This window comes from Octodon degus, unplaced genomic scaffold, assembly GCF_000260255.1.
Source record: "Octodon degus isolate 3935 unplaced genomic scaffold, OctDeg1.0 scaffold00288, whole genome shotgun sequence".
NCBI lineage: Eukaryota > Metazoa > Chordata > Mammalia > Rodentia > Octodontidae > Octodon > Octodon degus.
In genome coordinates this window covers 2,113,267-2,122,583 of record NW_004524864.1, presented here as the reverse complement: position 1 = coordinate 2,122,583, position 9,317 = coordinate 2,113,267, and the positions used below count along the sequence as shown (strand labels likewise).

General features: G+C 35.7%; 2 long non-coding RNA genes across 4 annotated transcripts in view; one reads left to right on the top strand and one right to left on the bottom strand.

Moving 5' to 3' along the window:
- The window catches only part of LOC111814306, a 58,939-nt gene that overhangs the window by 6,609 nt on the left and 43,013 nt on the right, over positions 1 to 9,317 (top strand). For all 3 annotated transcript variants that reach the window (XR_002819328.1, XR_002819326.1, XR_002819327.1), the window contains exons 2-4: positions 487 to 563; positions 2,257 to 2,383; positions 5,562 to 5,653. This is a non-coding gene — a long non-coding RNA (uncharacterized LOC111814306). The remainder of the gene's footprint in view (positions 1 to 486; positions 564 to 2,256; positions 2,384 to 5,561; positions 5,654 to 9,317) is intronic.
- Positions 736 to 9,317, bottom strand: part of LOC111814307 — a 22,796-nt gene continuing 14,214 nt past the window's right edge. Inside the window, exons 2-3 of the long non-coding RNA XR_002819329.1 lie at positions 3,550 to 3,618; positions 736 to 773 (exon numbers count right to left, since the gene is read on the bottom strand). This is a non-coding gene — a long non-coding RNA (uncharacterized LOC111814307). The remainder of the gene's footprint in view (positions 774 to 3,549; positions 3,619 to 9,317) is intronic.

Here is a 9,317-nt window from a genome sequence, read left to right as displayed (position 1 = left end):
TTAGTGTTCCATTCATGTTTGGAGAACTAACATTACATTACTCCCATGGAAAGTCATATCCTCTCAAGATTTTTGTTTTCATTTTTCACTTAGCTTTGTGAGTTAATTTTGCTTAGGGAAGGGATGATCTGGGAGAAATTCAGGAAGTGATTAGATTTTAGAAACATTTAGAGAAAAAAGTAAAAGTGTAAAAAGGGACAGCACCATGTAAATGTTACTGTGTAACTCAGCATTCATGATATTCATAAATATCAATTAGTTATTTAATTTAAAATATATCATACATTTCATTTAGTTGAAAAAAATGTGGTTAAATGCGTTAAGTGATGCATAATGCTAATGCTTTATATATTAAACACTGTGCTTATACTTGTTCAAGCACTATAAAAAATAAGACAACTGATTTTAGGTAGACAGTTAACACTATGCCCATGCAAGGGAATTCATTTATTTATTTATTTTTATCTATTTTTTTTCTTTAGGCAGAAATGGGAATTGAACTCAGGCTCTTGAACTTGCAGTCATGGAATTTATATACCAATTGCTGTTATAGATTGAAATTTGTAAGATGAGATATTTCTGAGCAAATTTGAAAGCTCTTTGGACAATGCTCATATTTAGAACATGCAGAAAAATAAGTCTGTGTAGACACAGTGCCTTCACTGTATTTTTTTAGAAATTCTAGCAGAGATAGTTTAATTCATTGTGATATTTTTACCTTTCTCAATATTTACATACATATTTCAAAGTGGTGTTCTGCTTCCAATCATGGGCTAAAAATCAAAGTGAAAAAGCCTAAGTTATCCATTCTAATATAAATGCCTTAGAAATCTATATAGAAGTGGCTACTAAGCTTTTATGTGATAGATTGCGAATACACAGAAAGAAATTAAAATCTGTTTTATTTTTAAAATTACATTATTTGTGAAGATGCATTCCTTACAGGAAAAATGAAAAATCTAGTTAAACCTTCTTTATATCAACCTTATGCAATATGCAATATACTCTCCTTATAAAAAAGAAAACCATTAGCCAAATAGGAACAGGTGAGAAATTTGGATTAGAAAGGTAATTTATTACACATGTCAACCACTACAAAGACTTCTAGGGTAAATAAACAGTACTTCATGATTTCAAATTGCCATAAAACTCCGTGAGAAGCAGCCAACTGCAGACAGTTCTGAGACCAAGTTGCTGGCTAGGAACTGCCCCAGTCAGAACTAGAATTGCTGGAAGCATCTTGGACCACCTTATTGGAAAGCTACGATGACATACATGAGTATGTATTTTACAGAATTAATAATAACTGAAAGAAAAAAGAAAAATCATGAGAAGGATAAAAAGTCACCAAACAAAGTACGAGGAATTCAACAAATGTTGCTGTATTGCATCATGTGGTCTTCCAAATAGTTGTTTAGTTTACCAGGTATAAACATGCAAAACTGGTTAAAACAAATGAAAAGCAAAACAAAATGAAACAATAATAACTTTATAAGAAATCAAAAAGAAAAACCTAAATAAAACAGATTTTAAGCATTCAATTCTTTTCAAAGACAAAAATAAATTGGCAGTACAGTTATCCAAATTATCGTGCATAGGTATACATAAATGTCTTCTTCCCTTCTTTCTTTTGTCTGTTTTCTATCATAGTTGTTCCTTCCCACTTAACAAATTCTTTTTCTTTCTTAGTACAAAGATACTGTACTGAAAATACATAACTAAAAATAGTGGTGTGTCTTTACATAATTCTACAACAATCCACCTTATATAGGAAACTTTCAATGAGTGTGTTAATCTAATTGAACTTTTCAATATCAATGAAATTCATTTTGGTCTAAAAGCGGCCATAAAGTAAATGCTTCCTGCGTGATATGGTCCATGGTGTTACCCATGATGCCTTCTTTAGTTGTAGACCCTGTTGCCTACAAAGTCCTTTGTCCTAAAAGGATGAGCACAGGTCGGCTTGTAGTGTATTGGTTACATTACACAAGCAATGCCTACGGCTCTCCTCTTTCTTAAAATGATTTTTAAATATTAAATAAATAAATTTAATCATTTATTTGTTTGTTATAGGGTCTCACTATACAGCTTGGACTCAAGGGGACCCTTGTGTTTCAGTCTGTCCAGCAGGAATATTAACAGGCCTGGGCTTCCACACCAGGGTTTAGTGGCTGGCACAGCATACTTTGGGTTTCTAGGGTTCACACTGCATGCAGTACTGGGGATTGATCCCAGGTCCTTGTGCTTGCCGGGTAGCTGATTAGAATGCTGAACTATCTCAACAAAACCCACAGCTTCATAAGAAATGGACAATCACAGTCATGCTAACCAGAAATTACCAGCTCAGGAAAGTTTCTTTTAGTTTGACACAAGGGAAATGCAGGTAAGAAAATCCATTTTGTTTGTGCTACATTACTCCAGTTATTTTAGAGCCTCCATTCCTGAAATTCTTCCTCTTATAATCAATTAGCAAATGTGATTTTTTTTATTAAAAGGAAACAAAGGGGGCTGGTAAGATGGCTCAGTGGAATAAGCGCTTCCCTGGCAGGCGCAAGGGTCTGAGTTCAATCCCCGGTACCAAAAAAACCCCCCAAAAAACAATTTAACAACACATGGAGAAAAGCAATTATTTTTGTAGATATATCCATAGATGTCTGATTCTAACCCTAATGTAAACATGAGTCAATAATTTTCTAGTATTGCATACATTGCCTGACATGCTAGGAAATATCAGAGAAATGAGTTTCCAGATTTTTTATTAAGATCAATCAGTTTTGACTAGCTTTAAATTTCTGAGAACATCTGTAAATCCTTAATTTCCTGTGAGGTAGGCTCACACTGTTGCAGTGTGGTCAAAATGAGGATTCAATATGTTTCTCCATGGGTTGCCCGTCTCTTTCTATAGCTATCTCTATCTATTTATCTATGACTTTGAAGTTTCTTGACATGATTATTTAAGTGTGACTGAAGTAATATCATTTCTCTTTAAAATATGCTCTGAGGTGCCAGGGAGATGGCTTAGTGGAATAAGTGCTTCCCTGGCAAGCGCAAGGGCCTGGGTTCAATCCCTGGTTCTGCAATAAATAAATAAATAAATAAATAAATAAATAAATAAATAAATAAGCTCTGAAGGGCCCTGGGTGATAACTCAGTAGAATTAGTGCTTGCCTGGGAAGTGCTGGGTCCTTAGTTCAAGCCCCGGTACCACAAAAATGTAAATGAATAAATAAATAAAATACCAAATATTCTCAGTTGAAAAATAGAAAAGGAACAAAAGATATGCAAAAATATCTCTAAACCTGTGAACTCTTTGTTGCTAATGTTGTCTACTGCCCTGCTAAAGATGTAGCAAAATAAAGCAGAGTCCATAAGCTCTCAATTATACAGTGACATTTAAAGAAAATATATAATCAAGTTTTAAATGGAAAATGAATATATGTAAAATTGCAAATTTGAAAGCAGTCTATAATTTCTTATGATTTGTAGAGTATATCACATAACATAGGAACAGATTTCAGATCTACCATTCATTAGAAAAGTTATACTTACCGTAAGATTGATATTTTCTTGGGAAGATTGGCATTTCCTTTATATAGACAGAAGGGTTTGTTTCCAAAGCTACATCCCGAAAGGAAAAAGAAAAGTTGTGATCATTTAGGTCAGTAGAAAAGTAGGTGGTTTTCAGCATCACTATACAGCAATTTTTCTCATGCTTAACAGTGTTGGGAATAGATTTTAGCTCTGAAAAGTGAGTAAGTTGGTTTCAAGGCTACAAAATAATGTAAAATTCCATATCCCTTCACACATATGGAGTCAAATAGGCAGTGTCTTACGCTTATCCTCAACGTGTCCCTGAGGAATTGATTGTAGCTTTGAGATGAATGAAATGGACGTTTAGATGAGCACATTCTGTCCCTCCTCCTACTTATCCAGTAAAGCTCCAAGCAGAGGCTTCTGTGCTTATTGCCAGCACATTCCAGGTCTCTGAATGGGAAGCCCTGCCCTGAATGCACTGTCAGATCCTCATTCAAGGCACCAAATCCTTTAAAGCAGCTAACATTCTTTAGACAGTCCATCTTGTGGCTAATTGTGGCTGCGTTCAGTAAGAGAACTCTCAGATCCAAAGGAGAAACTTTTTTAAAAATGTGTCAATTTCCAAGGCTATGTACATTATTGATTCTTTCTTTGGCCCTTAATTCCATCTTGGAGCCAAATTGAGACTCTGTTTTATTTCTACAGTAGAAAACAGATTTTGAAACTTTGATAACAACTGCTTTGGTGTTGTAAGGGATAATGCAGTTCACCACTGGGAGAATGAGAAAAGGAAATGTTTGTATGTGGTGGATCTGATTTATTTTATTTACCAATGTAGTTTGTAGCTGGTTCCATTTATCTACAAAAACCTCCAATTTGTCTTTTTTATAGTTGAGTAATGCTGCATTCTGTAAAAATACCATATATTTCATATGCATTCCTCAGTGGATGGACATTTGAGATGTTTCCAGGATTTACCCGTGACCAACTATTTGACTATAAACATGGACACACATATATTACTATGTTATGATGGTTTCATTTCTTCTGGAAAAATACCTAGCAGAGACTAGCTGGTCTTAATGACACCTCCAGTCCTAGCTCATTGTGGAACCTCCATACTGATCTTACATAGTGGTTGTACCAGCCTGCACTAAAGACTAATGAAAATCTGAAAGATACAACAGATACTGTGAAAAGGAAAGAAGTTACTCAATGGGAAGGACAAACTGGAATGAGGAGAAGGACAGATGAGAGTGGGGAAAAGAGATTTAGGTATAGATGCAGAATAATTTCGATAATTATATTGTCAGTTTCTGCTGGTATGTTAAAAGGAGCAGTCAGTAATTAAATTATTTTTTATACTCTCTTTTTTTTCTTCTTTTTTGAATTGCTTATTACTGTTTTGTTATATTTGCTTTTGCTTTGTTTTCTTTAAATGAATCGTACATATTTATATCTGGTAATCTGACCAACTAATTTGAGGATACCATCATGTGATACAGCAAGAATTATTGACATCCTTTTACTTTGTTTAGTGAAATTTTCTCTTGTTTTTAATGTAGTTTTCTTTTGTTCTATCACCATTTTGCATTCTGCAAAAAAATTGGGAAAGCTATGAACTTCCTTGAGTAACTTAAGCTTCTTCAACACTCTTGCAAAAAACAGTAGCAAGATAAAGGTACAGTAGTGATCAAGCAATATTTCCTTATCCAGATGCTATTATTTATTCTACTGTAGAGGGTTCAGGCACAAAAGCACATGGATATATCACTGGCCCTGACAAGATAAAAATGAGAACTGGTATACGAAAAAATAACCAGTCTGCTGGCGACTACTGTCAAACTCACCATTTCACATATCCATGTCCCTAGGATTCTTTTGGAGGCCCATCCAAGAAACGTGCATTCAAGAGTGAATTCACATATTATGGACATTCCTGATTTAACATGAATTTGATTCATCAATTTTAATGCTACAGTCAGATCACTGGAAACTTACTAAAGCCCATGCTTTCTTCTTCACAGTAGTCTCTTCAATCAACTTCATGAACACTACTCTCACATACAAGAACCTTAAAGAATTCATGGACTCCTGAGTTTTGCTTGTCTTTGAGAAGGTGAGAGAATCTAAATTATGCAGAAAAATTCAAAATTCAATCACATTATGCACAAGATTGCATGCAGGCTTTCTCTGCAATACCTACACTGAAGTTTCTGAAGGGATTTAGCATAACTTCCTAGTAAAATACCATGATATGAACACTGGGATTTCTAAGTATGATTTGTAGAGTTAGTACATTATTCAGAGTAAATGAGAAAAAGAGCCAGGTTAAGTATTGGCATATTTGTTATGATAAATAAAGTCCAACAAAATGAAATATCAAAAGTAGAACAAACAGTATAAACAGACGGAAACCTCCACAAAAAAATAGGCTCTTACCAACTATGTATCTATAGACAAAATTTAAGGAGTATGGCTTTGCTTTATAGAAAAGGAGAATATTAAAAATTAAGAGAAAGACCATCCAAATAGCTCAGCAGATTACAGTGCCTGCAAGCAGGTACAGGGGCCGGGGGATCAATCCCTAAGCCTGCAGTGCTGGCCCCATTTCCAGGCCACACTCAGACTACAATGAAGACTGGGCATTGTGGCAAGCACCTGTAATCCCAGCTCTTGGAAGGCTGTAAACAGGCAGATCACTGCAAGTCTGATATAGTAATGAGATGCTGAACACCCTGTAGACCTTTCTCTAAAATACAAAATAAAATAAAATAAAATAAAATAAAATAAAATAAAATAAAATAAAAAATAAGAGGAACCAGCCCAAGGGTCATGTAGTGGCGCCATTTCCTTGACCATAGGATGGGCACATGACTCAGGGTTGGCTAATCTATCACAACTCTCTTGTCACCTCTCAACAACAAGTGGCAAAAGAGGCTAGCACCACTAGCTACCTAGTCAGCATGTTCTGCTGGTGACCACTGCCATCATGATGAGAAAGCCTGTGAAGGAGACACAGTGGGGAGCACTATGGAAATGGGTTTTAAGAAGATTGAATTGCTGGTTCTGGTTGTACCTATTCAACTTGTTTGAATTGCCTGCCCCTTCAAGTCTAAATTGAGATAGGTTTCCTGTAATTAGAATTGTTAAGACTCGGTTAATCAGCGGTACTGATGATCACACTCAAGCTGGACATATGCACAAGTCACTGGCTCATTTTACAAAGCTCATGATAGAAATTTTCTAATTCCATACTCACACTGTGTGAAGCATAATGAAATATATTACTGTCAGTGTGCAACAGAGCCTCTTTTGGAACACTGTTTTATTTTTATTTTTACATTAGTATGCAAAAAATAATCAGCACATCCACCATCATTCATTGTAATTGCTTTGATTATACATGCTATAAAAATAGCACTTGGGCTTAGCAATGTAGCTTAGTTGTGAAGACTTATCTGGCAAGCACAAACTCTGAGTTTGATCATGAGAATAATTAAAACATGAAAAAGAAACATGAATATACAGTTTTTGACTTATTTTATTTTAATACTGAGAAATTATTGGCTCTCCAAATGTTTAATGTTGTGATACACATAATGGCGTGGTACCCATTAGTCTAAACATTATGTTTACAATCAATCCCCTATTTTTGAAAGATTTAGGCATCTATTAAATCTGTTCTATAAATCATCTCTTCTGCTTAGGAAATATTTTAAAGGTCTACTCATGAAACAAAAAGGAATGATTTCTTGGGTGAACATACACAGCTAACTTGCCTTTGAAAAGACATAAGCGCACTTTCTGATATACTGTCACCAATGGTACAGTTTTTTTTTCTGTATTTTTAAGGAAAGGTGGGCAGGATGTTTGGGGTCTCACTACTAGACTGTACTCATAGTGATTCTTCTTCTTACAGCCTCCCAAGTGCTGGGATTATAGGCAGGTGCCACCATGCCCAGTCTCAATCTGCATCTCGGGGCACCCCGGGGGCGAGGTCAGCACAGCAGGTCTAGGGATGGAACTCCCAACCTTGCTCCTGCTTACAGGTGCTTTAATCCACTGAGCTCTTTGTCCAGCCCACCAATGGTACAGTTTTAACTCCTACCCCGTTTCAGGGTGTTCAAATCCTGCTGAGGTGCATGAGGAGCATTACTGTGTCTGTACTTTGCAAACATCAGAGGGCATTTTGACATCTGTCCTATAATTAATAGTGGAATATTCACATTGGTGAGTTTCGTATCAGTTGTGTGTACCTCAGATTCACATGTAGTTGTATTCACTAGAGTTTAAACATTGTCATTTGCTGTTTTCAAGAAGGACTAGTTTTCCTTGTGGCCCACCACATACTTCCCAATACCTTGCTCTTTCTGCTCATGGTAAATACCACATATTGACCTTCTGTACAACAGAGATGGGTCTTATTCAACCAAAACTCATATACACTCTATGGTTACTGTACTCTCCAGTAACTATTTCCAAGAGTCAAAAGAGGCACTGATTAAATCTCCCTTGTCTATTTTCAGTTTTACTAATGTGAAACTAATATTCATAGGAAATCACTAGGGCTCATAAACATACACACACAGAGAAATTGAAAGAGATGTCCAGAAAGGAAAGAATTTGGTTACCATGTAAGTTCTGTAAAACCATGAAAGGTTCTTAGAAACCTATGGAAATGTTTCAAAGTATGATTAGAGATTATAATTAAAGGTGTTTTGGAAGACCCACAAATATTATGAGTTTAAAAGTTGAAGTTAATTTGACAGCATACTGGGCTGTTATATGAGAAATTCAGTTTAAAAAATTTTAATCATCTGCATGTAATCATCAGTGAAAGAAATGTCTAAAACATTACTGATATCTAAGCAGTGGAAAATCTATCTCAATTGCAGAATTACTGAAAACATAAATAACAATTTGTGAATTAGAATAAGTGGTATGCATTACTAAAGTATTAAAATTTAACATGAGCAGATTGTCGAAAACTCCTTTTTCCCATTAAAATGATAGAGAAGGCAGTGATCAACAAACTATTGAATAAGCAGAATTCAGAAGAAACACTGACTTCAATATATTTCTTCTCAATAGATTATGTCCACAGTTTACGGGACAGCTTTTGGATGCCTATTTGAAGGCTACAACAATTACCAACTTGCTCATTTGTCTTTGATGTGTCCATTAGATTGACTTTCTGATCCACAACACAACCATTGTAGATATCTATCTACCATGCAAAGTGGTGATTTTGTCAGTGTGGCTACTTTCTACTGCTTGGAGCTGGTTGGCCTCATGAGACAGATTCCACTGCATGAGACAGGGTTCCTTCATGCTATAGTATAGTACTTATTCCTGCCTGACTTCTCTCTTGTAGATTCCAATGACCCACACTGTGATTCAGGCTCTTTATCAATTCTTAATATTCCCCAAACTTTTTTCAAATGGGGGAGCATAGAGGTAGATGCAAAGGCCTTGGTTTCTATCCCCAGCACTCTGCCAAGGGACAGTGCAGTCTTCAATCAACAACCAATTGTATGTTACAAATTTGTAACATACAATTGGTTTTACCTACATTGATCCCTTCCCATCATTCACATGGTTCAAATCAAATATGTCATTTCTTTCCTGCAGTAATTGCTTTCACACTAACATTCTTAGCAGTTGTGCTGTATTCTTCTGACAGGAGGGTGAGGAAGGTAGCAGAAAGGTGGCAAAATCCTAGGGATGGCAAGATAAGCCCCATGAAAGCCCCAGCTTTACTCTTCTAATTGACCTCTAAA